Genomic DNA, 18460 nt, shown 5'->3' with positions numbered 1-18460 from the left:
ATATTTATTTTTAATATGATTATTAATAAATAATATCAATTATTGTATTTATTTAGAGAATAATTATTTTTTTGTGAAAATAATAATTAAAAAGAGTATAACTGGTTGTTATATCACATGATATGATTTAATAAGTCATTGACAAAGTTTAGGACACTTTGGTTAACCATGATTAAGTTAGTGAGTTAACATACCATGGTTAATAAACTAGCTAGACAATTTTTGTATTCTTCTTAAGCATGACCAAAATCATTTTTATAAGAGAAGAGGTTGTTTGTCAACTTTGAGTTAAGTACATAAAGACTTACGAAACTCAAGAATACAGTATGGAACTAACATCCCAGGTTCCTTAATCTCGATGGTGGATACTTGTAGAGAAAATCATACTCTTTGATTTTTCTATCTTCATTAACACCTAAAAACCAAGTGGGTTTAAAGGCTCCAAAGGTTGTCATTCTAAAACACTCTTTGAATGTTTTTAATATCATTCTAACCTCAATAAATGGATCCTAGATGGTTTGGTTTTGCTGTAAACTGGAAAATAAACTTGTTATTTTTTAAGACTTATGTTGCCGGTTTTTATGAAATATACACTTATATTTTGTATCAAAACTCATCATTGGTACCTTAGCCATCCTTTATATGTTAGAATGATTCTTTTATTTTAGATAATTGATGAGTTTATAAAACTCTTGATTGATTAGATCTTATAACAGGTGAATCAAGAAAGCAAAAACAGTAAGACAAAACACAAGAATGAATCTGAATGTGTCGAATGATTCAATTAACTTAATCCTCAGCAGAGCTCGATGAAGAACTTCCGTTGTAGAGGATATTAGGGTTACAAAAGATAAGAACTATGAACGCTATTGAAATCTCTATCAAATCTTACGTTCAAGAATGCATGCAAGCATCTATAAATATTAAACCCTACAAAACAACTCACGGATGGACAGGCCCATACCGGAGACTAAACTGGACTAACTAACGAGCCCAAGACGCAACACTAACTGGACCTAACAATCTCCCCCTTTGCGTCAATTGGAGCGAGACTATCACTTCTTCTTGCTGGGTCCAGCTGCAGGAACCTTCTTAATGGTATCAAACAGACGAGGGATAAGAGCGAGGATTGTCTGTCTGAAGCGAATGTACCACTGAATCATATCATCGAAGTACTTCTTGTCATCCGCTAAGTTCTGCTTGCAACGGTGAATGATTCCTAAAACATGTTCCAAGCATGCAGTGGTGTAGAGATGTTTGTCTGCCAAAGCGAACAGGCATTTTTGGCCTTCGTTTCTGGTAAATATGACAGAATTGCGTTTCGGGTCAATCTTCCCTATCTGCATCATGTTTAGGTCACTGGCAGAGCCAACAGGTGAGATAGTGGGCTTTTCTTGAAGACACTAGCGATCTCCTGATCCATCTTGGCAACTTCCATTATATAGCATACAAGCATCCTCTTGAAATGATCACTGATCGGACCATACTCTGCTTCATTTGTGAGGAGGATGTTATGCAAAAATATCCAATCATGTGGATTCAAATTGGGAAGAGCAGCTAGCGAAATGGCATGTTCGGTCTTGGCAGAACCCCTCAGCACCTTGAACCGAACGTTCGTGAAGTTCCCTTCTCGAAACGGCTTGAGGACCCGAACATTGATTATCTTCTGAGCGCTCCAAGTTTGATACTGTGGTTGAGCAGCCCTCAGATAGAACTCGACCAGATCCCTGTCAACCTTTGGATGAGGATGAGGGATATCAGCAATGTTATCAAAGGCATGAAAGATGAAGACCTTTCGGGTCAGTGGCATGTCGAACTGAGAATCGACAGAGTTGATGCGATCCAGTGAAATCACTGGTTCGAGCCACAAAATACTTGGAGTTTCAATTGCTTCTTTCAGCAACTTCTCAAGAGTCCCCGGAGGAAAAAGGGTTTTCCTAGTCTCAAGAAGGTCGTGAGCCTCTTTCAATTTTCTTTCAGATGCCTCAGCCTCTCTAGCAACCCGAGCGCTCATATCAGCATCCTTGTCTCGACCTTGCTTCTTTAAGTGATCTGCAATGTTCTCTTTATCATCATCGCTCTCTTCAGCAATTTTCTTCCCCTTGTCTTTGACACCCGAACCTGAGGCTTGGCATGTTGAAGGAGGTTCGGTTGTTTTTGTTGTTGTAGAAGTGGGAGGCGGTTGAGATACATTCTCTCCCCCTTGTTTCGGAATGGACAAGAACTCAAGGAGCCCTTCAATTTTGCTCAAGAGAGAAAGGGCAGGAGCAAGCTTTTCGGTGAGATCACGCCTTACTGAGTAATTCAGTATGGGATCGTGTGCTTCAAGGATGTTTGAAAGAGCGGCGTGGACATCTGAAACACATGAAGACACAATCTCTCGTTCAAATCGAAGAGATTCAATCTCCTTTTGAGAATTGGAGAGTTGAATATTATTGACCTTGAGATCAGTGGTCTTTCGAGCGAGAGCGTCCATGAGGGAGTTCTCGGCAGCTAGATCTTCTTGGAGCTTAGTGAGGCGCTCCTCAATAGTCGCCTTAAACGCTGAGTTGTCCTCAGTGAGAGTTTGACGAAGAGTGGTGAAGGACTGCAGTTCTGAGGCAACTGAGGTAGCCAGCTTGTTGACAATGGGGTCAAGCTTCATTTTATTGGCATCGGCAGTTTCCTGTAAATACTCCAAAAGAGATGAAGCATCAGCAAATAGTTTTTCGACTTTTTCGGTCGCAGCAGCACAGGCCTTGGTGGAGGCGTCAATAGCGGCAGTGGCTAAGCTGGTGGAGGCATCATGAGCTTTAGAGAAAGCATCAACAATCTTCTGAATAGCAGCCTCAGAGATGGTAGACTGTGATGAAGAAGAGGAAGAAGCAATGAGTGAATCAATCTTCTCGTGAAGCTCCTTGAGATGCTTCTTGGTGACAGGAGCATCGTCATCATCGTCACTTTGCACCTGATACGGACTGTAATAGACCGAATCAAATGTCATGTCCTCCCCACCAAGAAAAGGATCTTCATCCTCTGCGGAGTGAGCAGGAGAGGATGGTGGAGGTGATGGTGGAGGCTCGGTTGTGGAAGTAGGTTCGGGTTTTGATGTAGGTTCGGTAGTGGGAGTGGGTTCGGGTGCTTTAGTAGTAACCCCCGTATCAGATACGTTGGTTCTTACTTCAGCGGTTGTTGTGGTAGCTTCAGTGAAAATGGGAGGGGGTACTGGGATAGAGGTAAGTGGTATTTGAGTGGTGGAGGTTATGGGGGGAATGGAAATAGGAATGGTAATTAGTGGAGAAGACACAGGTGAACTGGAAAAATGTACTTCTGGGGTAGGCGATCGTGGAGCAGTGTTACCACGGGGGACTCGTCAGAGTCTGAATGTTCTTCCTCAGATTCGCTCGAGGAGGAAGCAAGTATCAGCTTTCGCCTAGGTTGGGTTTTTCTCTTCTTCAGTGGAGGAGATTGAGCTGCCTTGGTAGGTTTACGTTTCTTCGGAGAAGGGCCTTTCGCCCCCTTGCCAACCTATTTTTCTTTGCCCTTTTCATTTTTCTTTCCCCTTGGAGCGGGCTTATCAGCTTCGTGGATGGATTTGATCATCTCAGGAGTGAGCTCTCTAGGACAAGAGCGACGAAACTCCTTGTAAGTTTGGATGATACGGCTGTCGGCAGGAACGTCTCCAAACATCGACTCAGGGATGGAGCCAATGAACTGAAATTTAGATGCATCAAAGACTATTATCTTCGTGGTATGGAAAGTACCTATCGAAGAGAGTGGAGAATCAGCAACAATGGGGATGTGATACTTGTCCATCACCCATTTTGTGACCAGAGTCCAGAAGCGAGCGTAGGAGATCTCAGAATGGCGAGATGTAGAGGCCAGACTCTGAATCAGCTGCTGCCATAAGACCGACCCATAGTCCAGGTTGATACCGTTGTATACCCCATAAAGAATCGTGATGAACAGATGACTCGCTCCATCTGAACCGGCAGTGCGTTCCAATAACCCCTTGAATAACACTGTAAATAACCCGTTCCATTGAGGAGGCAAGCACGATTTCTTGAACTTGGTGACCGTCGTCAGAACCTCAGTGTATCCCATGTTATAGAACATGGAAAACAAGTGACCATGGATTCAGGGTTAACCCTAGATGAATCGGGTTCAAACCCTAAAAGCGAATAGAATCGCTGCTTGGAGATGGATGCCTTGTGATCAAGAATGTCGAAAAAAATTCTATCGACAGACTTATCATAATGAGTAGTGGCAAAATTTTGCGATAAACATTCCATAGGAACAACTTCAGCTTTGGTGAGAGCGGGAGCAAGCGGCGAATATTTGAGGCATTCGATGATCGGGAAGATGAAGGCATCGTAAACGTGTGGAGTAACATCGATGATCAGACTCTGTTGAGGACGAATCGGCAGAATGTGGGAAGTGGCATGAACTGAAGATGAATCCGCCATTTGAAGTGAAGAAGTTGGGATAGATGATGAACAGTAGAATACTCAAAGCTTTTGTTGCTCTCTGAATTTTGGGTGCAGTAAAGAGGTAAATAATGGTTAAAGTTACCTTTTATACTGTGGTGAGAGGAGAGAGAAGAATCTGTTCCAAAATCTTCGAGGGAAATACGAAGGGTTTTCTGAGATGATTGATGTGTGACAGTTGGTAGCCCCGATGAATACGCAGGAGAGAGAAAAACTGTCCCGATTCACATGCCTTCCCATCAGGCGCCGTTTTAAAAGAAATGGTTCCACTTCGCACGCCTGTCCTTCAAGCGCCGTTTGAAAACCAAAGCGATTGGACTCCCAACTGAGTCAGCATCTTATCCCTTTAGAGGGAACGTCAGCTTAAAGCAAATGGACCACGTGTAACAATGTGAGCCACAACTCTTTAAAAAAATTGCCTTGTAAGTAATGAAACCAGAATTATGGAAAATCAAAAAGATTTTCGTGCTTAGTGTGTAAAAGAAAAAGAAATAAAGCAACACATATGTGGGAAATTGTGATGTCAATAAAGACACGAAACAATGGATCCCGGGCACGAATCACTTCCTTCAAAGTCAAGAGAGACCTTAAAGTGTTTGTTTGGTTTCCCGTTGAATAACGATCAGACACTTATTGAGAAGTGTTGAAAGGCGTCTTTTAATCAGGCTAATTTGGGTGGCTTTCGCTTCAGTTCAGAATTCCTGATCTTGACATAAGACAGAAATCAACTGAAGTACTTGTGAGACCAATGTAGTCTGTTGAACAAGTAGGTTTGAAAAGAATTTAAGTGACATGGTGGAAAATTTTGTAGGTGAAATCTCAAAAAAAAATTAAAACTGGATTCCATGGGAAGAAATGTTATGGGATTTAACAATTTCATAGGAATCACACAAAGATGAAATTCAAAGATTTCAAGGTACAGTTTGAAGGCTGAATTCGTCAATTCTTTAGTGAAAGCTAGATCAAAGTTAATTGTTCACCGTCAATGCAGAGAAGGTAGTGAATTGTGGGTTTCGCTTAGCACGTAGTGGCACGAAGCTAAGATCATGAACACAGAAATTGTGTAACCATAAACCTCAGTGGTAATTTCTGAGAGTCTCAAGGGTTACGTGTATGAGATCGAAATATGATGGAGAAAAATAATTAAGAAGGTGTAAAGAAATCAAAGTACCTCTACTATTTAAATAGGGACCAAGCAGAAAACTCTTATCTCATGTGAGAAGAAAGTAAGGTAGCACATGATTAGAATAAATATAAAAGCCTGATTGGGAAGACAAGGTTTGTATATACCAAGTCAGTAAGGCTGTTATTCAGAATCAGGTGAGGTTGTGGACACATACAGTAGCATGCTTCTAGGGACACTTAACTAATAAAAGAATTTCCCACAAATATCCATACAAAAAAAATTATTGAAAAAATATACATATATATATATATATATATATATATATATATATATATATATGGAGTTTTTTTTATTTAAAGAGAAAAAAAAATGAGACACAAAAAAAATTTGGAACCGAACCCGAGCGTTCGGTCTATTTCGGTTGCAAAAAAATGAAATTGAAAAAGAAAAGAACTTTGAAAATAAGAGAGATGAAATTGAGAAAAGGATACAAAAGGTTTACAACCAAAGAAACTACCTTTGAGAGATAAGCGAAGATAAGAGAATAGGACCGAACCCGAGCGTTCGGTTCATTTCGGCACACATGTGAACCGAACCCGAACGTTCAGTTCATTTCGCTTCCAATTTTTATTTTTGAGAAGTAGTTTTTGGTACTGACTCCGATTCCATCATTCCTAGCCCTTGTAAAATTTTATTGAAACTCGATTCAGGAAGAGCTTTGGTGAAGATGTCAGCCAGTTGATCAGTGGTTCGAACAAAGTGAATTTCGACGTTTCCATCTTCCACATGATCCTTTATAAAGTGATACCTCAGTGCTATATGCTTGGTCTTGGAGTGTTGCACTGGGTTATGACAGATCCTAATTGCACTTTTTGAATCGCAATATAGTGGGATCTTTTTCATATTAAGTCCATAATCACGGAGCTAGATTTGGATCCAAATCACTTGAGATGTATAGGAGGCAGCTGCAATGTATTCTGCTTCGGCTGTAGACAGAGAGACACATGTCTGTTTCTTTGATTGCTAGCTAACCAACTTCCCGTCTAGGAATTGGCAGCCTCCAGTGGTGCTTTTCCTGTCTAAACCACATCCTTCAAGGTCTGCATCTGAGTAGGCTTGAACGAAGAAACCCGAGTTTGATGGGTACCATAGACCGAGGGAGGTGGTTCATTTCAGATACCGGAGTATGTTTTTCAGGCCTGCTAGCAGTGAGGTACATCAAGGAACCAATCATCTGGCGGTATAACGTACTATCGACTGCCGGTTTTTCCAAGGATGGTGTGAGCTTGGTGCCAAACGCCATTGGAACTTTGACTTTTGAGTCTCCCATCATGCCAAATTTAGCAAGAAGAGTCTTGGTGTATGCTTCCTAGTTAATAAAGATGCCTTCGGGTCCCTGTCTAATATTTAAATCAAGGAAAAAGCTAATCGGACCCATTGAGCTCATTTCAAATTTAGTCTCCATCAGCTTTCTGAATTCAGCTGTTAAGCTAGGATTCGTTGAGCCAAAGATGATATCATCGACGTAGATTTGAACTACCATAAGGTGGTTACCTTCCTTCTTACAAAAGAAGGTTGGGTCAACCGAACCTTGTTTGAATTTTGACATCTTTAAGAACTTAGTTAGCGTTTCATACCATGCCCTAGGTGCTTGTTTCAGACCGTAAACCACTTTGTCCAGAATATAACTGTGATTTGGGTACTTTTCATTCACAAAACCAGGAGGTTGCTCCACGTAAACTGTTTCTTCAAGTTCTCCATTCAAAAAGGCGCATTTTACGTCCATTTGGTAGACCTCGAAGTTCTTGTGTGCAGCATAGGCCAGAAATATTCGAACAGATTCCAGCCTGGCTACCGGAGCAAAAGTTTCTTCGTAATCAATTCCTTCTTCCTGGCAGTATCCTTTCACTACGAGACGAGCTTTATTTCGAATTACATTACCTTCCTTGTCCATTTTGTTTCTGAAAACCCATTTGAGACCAACGACTGAGGCATCTTTAGGAGTTGGAATAAGACGCCATACCTTGTTTCTTTCAAACTCATTGAGTTCATCTTGCATGGGCTGTACCCAATCGGAATGATCAAGAGCTGTGTTAACTGTCTTTGGCCCAACTTTGGATACAAAAGAATTATACATGCAGAACTTTACTTTGGAGAATAGAGATGATTGCTTTGCCTTCAGTTGGGATCGGGTCAGGACCTTTTCAGAGACATTACCCACTATTTGAGATACAGGATGATCTCTGGTCCATTTAATAAGAGGAGGATAATTTGGATCATAAGATGGATCCAATTCGGCGTTGACCATTTCTTCCATTTGAGATTGACTGTCGTCATCGTAAAACATGTCGAAATTCTCCCCCTCGACTGATGAATCTCTTTGGTATTCAGGTTGGTTCATACCTGCGGGTGCAACAGAACTCTCAGGTGTGGCTGGACTTTTTGGTGCTACAGGATTTTCGGGTCTAGCAGAGCTTTCGGGTGTAGCAGGGCTTTTGGGTGTAGCAGAGCTTTTGGGTGTAGCAGGGCTTTCGGGTGCAACAAGACTTTCGGGTGTAGCAGGAATAGAATTCTCCCCCTGAAAGTGTGAGTTCGGTTGATTTGAAGAAAATGGATTCTCCCCCTCAACTGAAGTACCTTGCTGAGGAGGTTCGTTTGGAACTTGTTCTCCTTCACCCATTTGTTTGGCTGCATCTTCGACGATTTGCTTCAGATAATCGATTTTATTGTCTGTTGCCTTGGCTTCTGAGAGAGTAGCTTTCTCAGGTTCATCGAATAAGTCCACAAACTGATCGAACAAATTAGCAATCTTGACCGTGACTTGACCTGTTTGAGAGAAAATCTCTCCAATTGTTTCTTCAGTATCCTTTAGCTTCTTGACGTAGTTATCATCGAAAGTCACATAATATGTTTCTTCAATCTTCCTAGAATGCTTATTTAAGACCCGGTATGCTTTTGAAGTAAGCGAATATCCCAGAAAAATTCCTTCATCAGCTTTAACGTCAAACTTGTTACGATGTTCTATGGAGTTGAAGATGAAACATCGTGAGCCGAACACATGGAAGAATTTTACGTTCGGCTTCCTGTTATTGATGATCTCATAAGGTGTAAGAGAGAAATGTTTGTTGAGATAAGACCTATTCTGCGTAAAACATGATGCAGCAATAGCATCAGCCCAGAAATATAAAGGAAGAGAAGCAAAACTTAGCATGGTTCGGGCCGCCTCACACAAGGATCGGTTTCGTCTTTCGACAATTCCGTTCTGTTGAGGCGTGTAGGGGGCTGAGAAGTTGTGACTGATTCCTTTTTCTGCCAAAAAGTCTTCAAATTCTCTGTTCTTGAACTCCAGTCCATTGTCGCTCATAATGTTGCGAACAACTTTTATCAGTTGCACTTCAACCTGCTTGATGAACATCTTTAGCTTAGGAGTAACCTCAGATTTGTGCTTCAGAAAGAACACCCATGTAAAACGCAAGAAATCATCAACAATAACAAGAATATACTTGCTAGCGCCAATGCTTTCGATTGATGATGGACCACACAAGTCGATGTGAAGCAACTCAAGTGGTTCAACAACTTTTGTGTTTATAATAGATGGGTGACTTTGACGACTTTGTTTCCCCATTTCACATGCAGCACACAAGTGTTCTCGATCAAACTTGAGCAAGGGAAGACCCCGAACATGACCTCCGGTGACAAGCTTGTTGATGTCTTTGAAGTTGAGATGTGAGAGCCTTCGGTGCCACAACCAGCTTTCGTCAGAATGAGCTTTGGACAAAAGACATATAGCTGGATTTCCTTTGATTGGTTTGAGATTGAGAGGAAACATTTCGCCTTTTCGGTCTGATTTGAGAATGACCTTGTTGGATTTTTTCTCTATAATCTCTGAACCTTCGTCGTCGAATGAAACCTTGAGACCAGTACCGCCCACCAGTTGAGATACACTGGTGATATTGTGATGCAATCCTTCAACGTACGCCACCTTTCTTATTGTGAAATCTCCATTGGTTATCATCCCATAACCCTTTATCGTTCCATAAGAGTTTTTACCGAACTTGACATTCCCACCATTTTGAAGAGATCAAAACTCCCTTAGCTCTTCATTCCTTCCTGTCATGTGACGTGAGCAGCCACTGTCAATGTACCATTCTTCGCCGAACTGCTCGTCACTTATAACCTGCAAAAATTAAGCCGATTTAGGAAACCAAAATTTCTTGGGTCCACGTGAGCCTTTCACAGGAACAGGAATAGTAAGAGAAGCAACAACAAGATATGTTCTTTTTATTAATATTGTTTCATCTTTCCTCTTAATAGTGAAAACTTTTATTTTGTTAGGGTTAGCTACAGACGTTTTGGTTTCAGATTTTGGTGTTTGGGCATTAGACTGCTTTCGGTCATCCTTGACTGAGGAAATCTTCGATTTTCCTTTCATGTTCATTGATGATTTTGAATTTTGTGCAGGAACAGAATTGGGTTTAGAAAAGGATTGAGAATTGAGTAATCAGAACGAGTGAATTTAGACTGGGAATTTTTCCTGACTTGAGGTTCTAAATGACCCTTTTGTTTTTGGTCATTTGAGGGACCGAACCTGGACCTTCGGTAGCTTTTGCCTTCCGGACCGAATCTATCCTTTCGGTTGTTGTTGCTCTCGGGACCGAACCTGTCCTTTCGGTTGTTGTTGCTCTTGGGACCTAACCTAACCTTTCGGTTCTGTTCCTCATGCGTCTTGAAAGCCTTTTTCTCTGACTTTGAATTTTTATCAGGATAAGAGAAATGAGTGTTTTGAGAGCGCCAAAACTGCTTTCACTCTGAGAGATTCTTTTTGTATCTTAGGTTTCTCTGCTGCTTTTGATTTTTCACCTGTTTCGGTTGTCTGTGGATATTAGCTTTTTGTTTCAGCTTCTTGGCAGCCGGTTCACTCTTCATAGATGAGGTTTCGCTTGTGGAGGTGACTTCTTCTCCAGGTATTTCTTTTGTGCCACTTGTACTTGGCACGTCAAAGTTGTCAGGCTTATTCAGCGTCCCTGGAACATATCTTCCTTTGGTTTTCCAGGACGTTCGCTCTGACAGACCAAATGTTTCGTCTGCATTATCTATAGGAGCTGACCAGAAGAACTCATCACAGCCATCTGAGTTATCTTCGTTCACTATGGCAGTGAGTTCGACTGTTTGATGTTCGGTTACTCCTGTGACTTTATATACCTGATTTGGAGTAGTTCTAACCTTCTGAAACACAAGAGCTTTTTCTTTAAGGGTCGGGGACTTATTTTTAGACAAGTGAGCAAACTCCATAGAATTTTCAGAAATTAGATTTTTGTGATTTTCGGGTTCGCTCTTGACAAACTCAGAACAGTCAACTTCAACCTCTACAGAAATTGCACTCATATCATCGTCCTCATTAAGTTCAGATGCGTTTTCAACATCAATTTTATTTTCTGAACTTAAACTGGCACTCAATGAGTCGAATTTTTTTATGGTTTCGGTCCTTAGTTTCAGCTTATTGTTTTCATCCAAAAGATTTTTCAGCATGTCCTTATGGTCTTTGGACTTTATAAAAGATTCTATTTTGTCCAGACCATACATATAAGTAGGATTCATATCATCATAAGATACAACACTTTCACAGTTGTATGCTTCAGCATCGATTTCATCCTCCTTAAACTCAAGGAAGGGTAAAATCATGCGATATATCTTCTGTCCTATTTCACAATTCAGATGCAGTTGAGTAATGTTAGCATAAAGTCTTTTAGCAATCAAACAAAAAACATTTCTTTGTTTTAATAGTTTCAAATTGTCTCTTTGCAAATAAATGTTTTCATCCTTAGACTTAATCAGCTCCGACTCCTTCTGCTCAATCCACATCCTTCGCTCCTCACTCTTGGATGACACCCTGCTTATTTGGTCAGTTAGGTTAGAATTTGTGACCAGTGTTTGAGTTAAACAACTATCCAGATTTGAGATTCTTGAATTTAAGTTATTTAATTCCTTTTCATATGATTTCTGTGGAATTTTGAACGAAATAAAAAGAGATTGTACCTTCTTGATCAATTCATCATGTTCATTGATCTACACACTGAGAGGTTTTGCTGTGAAGCATAAGTCGTCTCGCTCCTTGGTGTCCTCATTTCCACCATCTGTATTATATCCCCTCATGTGAGATACATCAGTCACCATCAGACACTTTCCACTGCTTTCACCACCTCTTGCGACATACGCCCTTCCATGAGAAGGCTTTCTCACCTCATCATCTTCTGAGTCGGTCGACCACACCTGTACGCCACCGAACTCGTCATCCTCTGCCGAACCCTATACAATAAGAGCATTCATAGAAGGATTAGTAGCAGCTTTCTTCCTTTTAATCTCTTCTAGCTTTTTCATCAGGATTGCCTCTTCATCTTTCTCCTCATCTTTCTCTGCCATTTTCCTCAAAACACAATCTTTGGCATAATGATTCTTTCCTCCACAGTAATAGCAGCTGACACCAGAATCTGCTTCAACCTTCACCTCTTTCTTTGGTTCTTCAGTCTTCGGCTCCTCCCTTACTTTTTCTGAACTGTAGCTTCCCTGCCAATTTTGGTTCTTATTGGTAGGAAACCTCTTCTTGATGAACCTTTTTGGATTGGACACCATCATAGCATAATCTTTTGAAGTTAGATCGTAGTCCTCCAGGTTCAGATCTTCATCTTCTACTGCATTCTTGCTTTTAGACAAGAGGGCCAAGGACCCTAAATTTGAGACCACACTCTTCTCTTGCATCACTATCTTTTCTTGGGATTTCAAAATTCCCACCAGTTTCGCCAGCGAATATGATTTGAACTGTTCATGAGCTTTAACTGTAGACACAACAGCTCTCCATTCGGATCTTAAGCCATTCAAAAAGGTAACCTTCTGTTCAATAAGCTTCCTTTTGATATCATGTTTGATCACCTTACTAAGAAGATGATTGAAGCGATCAAACGTCTGAGTAACGGACTCAGTGGAATTTTGCTTAAATTCTCCAAACTCAGACAAAATCAAGGTCTGAATAGAGTGCTCCAAATCTTCATCTGTGGAATACAACTCTCACAGCCGATCCCATATTTCTTTAGCGGTACTGCAGGAACTCACTAATCTAAACGTGTCAGATTGAAGAGCGAATCGAATCAGTCTCAATGCTTTGATGCTGCACTGAAACTTCTCCTTTTCGTCCTGAGCGACGTCTTTCACATCCTTTAACAGATCGTTATACTCCTTCTGAGTTTTAATAATTCTGGATGTTCCTGAATGAGCAAATGGTCCAGACACAATGGCTTCCCATATCAGATACCCATTATCTTCAGATCCGATTACGTAGTCTTCGAAATGATGCACCCAAACCTCGTAATCTTGAGTGTAAAGAATTGGAATCTTTGTTGAAGATCCAATACTGTTTGAGATGTTGATAGGATTAGATTGAGAATCGTCCATGCTTGATCGTTTAACCTGTTGCAAGATCAGACTTGTAATATGTAATATTAGGGCAAAACGAATAAATAATGAGATACGTCAATTATGGAGTGACGGCTCAATAAATATCAGTTAATGCGGAATAAACCCTAATCACTTCTTTCACAGAAGATGTGTATGAATTACACAGCCTCCTGCTCTGATACCAATTGATGAGTTTATAAAACTCTTGATCGATTAGATCTTATAACAGGTGAATCAAGAAAGCAAAAACAGTAAGACAAAACACAAGAATGAATCTGAATGTGTCGAATGATTCAATTAACTCAATCCTCAGCAGAGCTCGATGAAGAACTTCCGCTGTAGAGGATATTAGGGTTACAAAAGATAAGAACTATGAACGCTAAATCTCTATCAAATCTTACGTTCAAGAATGCATGCAAGCATCTATAAATATTAAACCCAACAAAACAACTCACGGATGGACAGGCCCATACCGGAGACTAAACTAGACTAACTAACGAGCCCAAGACGCAACACTAACTGGACCTAACAATAATCTTTGTGGAAAACAAACATGGAGTTGTTTTTCATGCATTTTGGTTATATAAAACTTTCCTTAGAAAAAACAAAGAGTTGTTTGTTATTATATTTGATATGGTGTTGTGTATGAACAATACATTTGGACATTTGTGTTTTGTTCGGTTGATATATATTTATTCATAAGATGTAATAGATAAATACACATTTTCTTATTTGTTTATTTGATGTAATAAATTAGTTAGACTAGTTGTATTTATTTTTAAATGTAACAAGATAAAGAAATGACCATTTTGAAGATGACTTAACCACTTGAGACCATAATCTCAATGATGAGCTTCTACTCTTGGTTTTTGGCTTAATTATAGTCTTAATGGTTTAAGTGTTGCAACCTTTACAACATGAAGACTTGAAGTTCTTTTGCAAACACGAGTTGTCTTGGCAAGTGGGAGCTTGAAGACCTTTTGAAGAGTAAGTCCTTTAGGAAAGACTTAATAATTTTTGTGATAACTCACAAAAATTATTACTAGACATGGCTTGGTTTATATACATTTTAAAACATACATGTGATGTTTATTCGTATATTATTGCATGTTATCTTTTATGTATGAAAATGTGTATTACATGTCAAATAACATTTTATCATAAAATAATATCACTTGGAGTATGAGTAAAAATATTTAAAATATAACATAAGATGTTTATAAATGGATATTTATAAAAACGTTTTAACCGGTTACCAGTTTACCGCTTAAAAATCGATTTTTGTTAAAAATAGTTTTATCGTAAAACTTATAAATAACCAACTTTAAAATATTACAAATGGTTTAAAATATGTTTAAACATTATATAAACTCCATGTCTTTATAAATAAGGAGGTTAATTAAAAAGACTAAACTCGTTTTATAGCATTATAACGGCGAATAATAAAACTAGTGATTATTTTTATGTTGAAACTTAATATATGATATTAGTGTTTAAACTTAACGCAACATGTTGATATTATGTTTTATGCATGTCAAATGAGATTTAAAACATAAGTATCATCACACAAGTTTTGGCTTATCAAAATATGATTTTTATCATAAGATGCATAAAATTGAGTTAATAAAAAAAATGAGTTTATTCTACAAATTCACGAAGTCATAAATTTTTTATTGTTAAAAAGCGATTTAAAATTGTGATTTTTTAACTCCTCAAAAACTCCAAGTCTTACATATAAAATGAAGTTTTATTAAGACTATTACCGGTTCTTAAAACCACTCTATGACTAAACTTTAAAATATCGGATTTTGGTTTATACTTTATTGCGGCTAATTCTACATAAAATGAAGTTTTATTTGGTACCTAAAGAACCTTATAACTATTGGATTAATGTCTAAGTCCATAACTATAATTGGTAAGACTTGACCCGACCCGGCATGGTCTATTTGGGTTGCAGTCATCATGACAATTGGATAGACAAGATGAGGAAAAAGGATACTAGTGATTTTATATTAATATATTATAAGTTCTAATATATTAATATATAATCATATTATTTATTAGTATTGATCAAGAATTAATTTATAATTAATTAAGTGATCAAAAGGAACTAATTAAATATAGACTCTTAGATATATATATATATATATATATATATATATATATATATATATGTGTGTGTGTGTGTATGTGTGTGTGTAATGGGTTCATTTAAGTTGGTCAAAGCTTTCATTGATAGTCCATGGAGTGTTTAACCCATGGATCATAAGAAATGAAAGGTCATGGGTATTAGGGTTTAACCCTAATCTCCACACTGTATAAAGAGGTCCATGGTTGGTGAAATTGGCACTAGTGTGAGTACACTAAGAGGGCTAGCCGATTTCACTAGAGAGAATCAAATTATCCTTATTCTCAAGGTTATTCCAAGAGTTCATGGTGTTGTGTGAACCATTTGAGGTGTCACACTTGGGGCATTAGGCACTCAAGCTTCATGAAGACAAGCTACATCAAACAACAGTATGTATTCTATCCATTTGATTACCCAAGTATCAAGTATTGTATGCTAGATAGGGTAATACCTTGGAAAGTTCATAATTACATGTATAATAGAGAAAACATAGATCCAAGGTATTTAGGGTTGCATGTACACTTAGGAGTGTTAGAATGCTCGTAACCCAACAGTGGTATCAGAGCCAGGTTTGTTTTCTTGTTATACTTGCAAAATTAGCTTAAAAATCAAATTTTGGTGTTGTCAGCACAGCAGACTCGCCGAGTCCACTGATGAACTCGCCGAGTCCACTGATGAACTCGCCGAGTGCAAGGCTAAAATCATCCAACTCACCGAGTTGGTTCATGCACTCGACGAGTTGGACCCCCTGACAGCATATATTCGACTGTTTTGGCTGGAATTGGACTAGGAACATCACCCTAAGATATTTTTGGACTTATAAACTTGTTTTTGATGTGGTAATGTTCATGCTAATCCAATTTCAAAGATAATTGTCAATAGATTCATGTTTTGTATTAGTTTAAAAGTTATGCTAATTACATGAAAAAGTTTGATGAGAATTATCTTTGTTCATATGAGTTGCTTAGATTAATAGATAAGTTAATTGATTATGTGTTTTCAATCCATTTTAATCTAAGAGATGATTCTAAAATGTGTTTGTGTAACTTGTCCTCAAGTTACATGAAAGGTCACATTTAAGTTTCTTAAAACTCATAAAAGTTGGCAAAGGTTACAAAATGAAGAGTCTTGTTCTCATTAAATGGTTTTATGACTCCATAACTTGTCCTCAAGTTATGGAGGTTCAAAAGTCACTTCATTAAATAATAAGAATGTGTAGCCTTAATTAGTTCCATAAGTTACAAAAGAAGAAAAGTTACATTCTTTAATAGTTTAAAGTCTTCCATAACTTGTCCTCAAGTTATGGAACTTGAAGAGTTTTTTAATTAAAAACTACTTTAAACTCATAAGTTATGGAATTAATTAGTTTTGAATAGTTTCAAAACTTTCCCTCAAGTTTTGGAATTTGAAAAGTTTTCACTTATGAATAATTTAATTCCAGGTTAGCCCTTAGAATTTTAAAAGTTAAAATTCAACCCTTATACTTTATAATATTATAAGTTAATAATATTTATATATATGTATAAGAGTAAAGTCAGTCTTACCGTTAGTAGGTCTCATTCACTAAGCCAGACTATCATGGGGGTATAAGTTTACTGCCTATAAAATGGCAGTTTAATGGGTGTCCACTCTCACCCACCGCTTCCTTGACTGGTGGAGGGTCGTTAGCCGAATAGGTAGGACAAGGACTAGAATTCTCCCTTCATTAAAAGTATTAATGATAAATACTAAGTAACTAAACATTTACAAATTCCTAATCTTAGTTACTTAGGAAAATGTGAATAAGGTGCTAGTCCATGAAATTACACTTTGCACTTTGTTTAAGTCGTTGGTGGAGCGTGTGTGGTAAACCGGCACACTAACCTGGACTTAACAAGGTAGGCAAAGGGTAACTTAATATTTATCATAGTATCGCTGGAGCGTGTGTGGTTAACAGGCACATCGATTAAGGGGTAAATATTAAGGGTACCAAGTATAGGTACATGGTTACTTCACACCTTGTTTTGTGATCCTTGGCATCCCAGTCACAAAACCTGAAGGTCACACTCGAGATTGAAACATGTCACTGAAAAGTTCAATGAATCTCTAAAAAATCTAGGAGTTTCAAAAACCAATTAAAACCTAATAATACATTTCGTTTATCTTGGTGGAAATTGGTGAATCGTCATTCACCTACCTTCAAATATTTTATAGCTTAGATTACGGCATCCCTCTTCCAAGTTATAAAATCATTTGTAAGGTCCTAGCCTTAATATTTCATATTGGATGTTATATTAAGGACTTTAGATCAACTATCTTGAATATCTCCCAAAAGATGTCTAGTTCAGACAAATCTCTTGGAACTTCACTTCCTCTACCTCCTCCAATTATTCTCCCTATCCCACAAGTTCAAGGTCACTCTAGCCCTATTGGCAAGCAAGGTCTATGTGTGCACACATCTTGGAGATGAAGTCACATATTGACAAGCCAGGAGAGTTGGGTGTCAAAGTCTTGAGAAAGTTGGATGTCCAATCACTTTCTAAGTCACATAGTGAGTTCCTTTGGGACTCCTATGAAACAGACTATGACAAGACCCTTAATGATCTTATCTATTTGCTAAGATCAACTTCCCAAAAACTTTATGGACATTGACAATGATGACACTGGAAATCCAGAAAAAGCATTCTCTTCCCAATGGAAAGGGATCAGCCATAGTCAATTCAGTTGACCAAATGGTAAAGAGAAATGCTAAGTATGTGATAGTCTCATGTACCATTATAAAAGAGTCCATGTGTTAAATTGCCAAAGGAAGGGGCATTGATTGCGAAGCTGCTAAATTTACCTAAGGATGTTAAAGTCAATAAGTTTCACTCTACTTCAGGTAAAGTCCACTATCTAACTCTGTTAAGTTTCTACTTTTAGATTCTTATTACATGATGTGACTGGGTCACATATTGATGTTTTAAGAATCAAAGAAAAAGTGGAGAAGGAAGTATATGCGGATTCTGATCGCGAAGATGGATTTCGATCGCATGGTTCGGTGATTAGAATTTTGAGCAGGTGCTTAACAGTTATGATATATTGCTTAGGAATAGATGACAACAAGTTTTCATATACATTTGCATTGCAAGGATTAGTTTTTCCGCAAAGTTTTAAAATAAAAGAAAAGTTTTTAATTTTATTTATTTTAAAATATCCTTTCAATGGCATTTGTGGAAAAAAGATGTTGCTTATATGATTCCATTGATAGCAATATTGGAAATATGAATTTGATTCTTTCATTTGTGGTAATGTCTAAATTTACCAAATAAG

This window comes from Lactuca sativa, chromosome 5, assembly GCF_002870075.4.
Source record: "Lactuca sativa cultivar Salinas chromosome 5, Lsat_Salinas_v11, whole genome shotgun sequence".
Taxonomy (NCBI): Eukaryota; Viridiplantae; Streptophyta; class Magnoliopsida; order Asterales; family Asteraceae; genus Lactuca; species Lactuca sativa.
The sequence above is the reverse complement of the archived record's forward strand: the minus strand, read 5'-3'. Positions refer to the sequence as shown.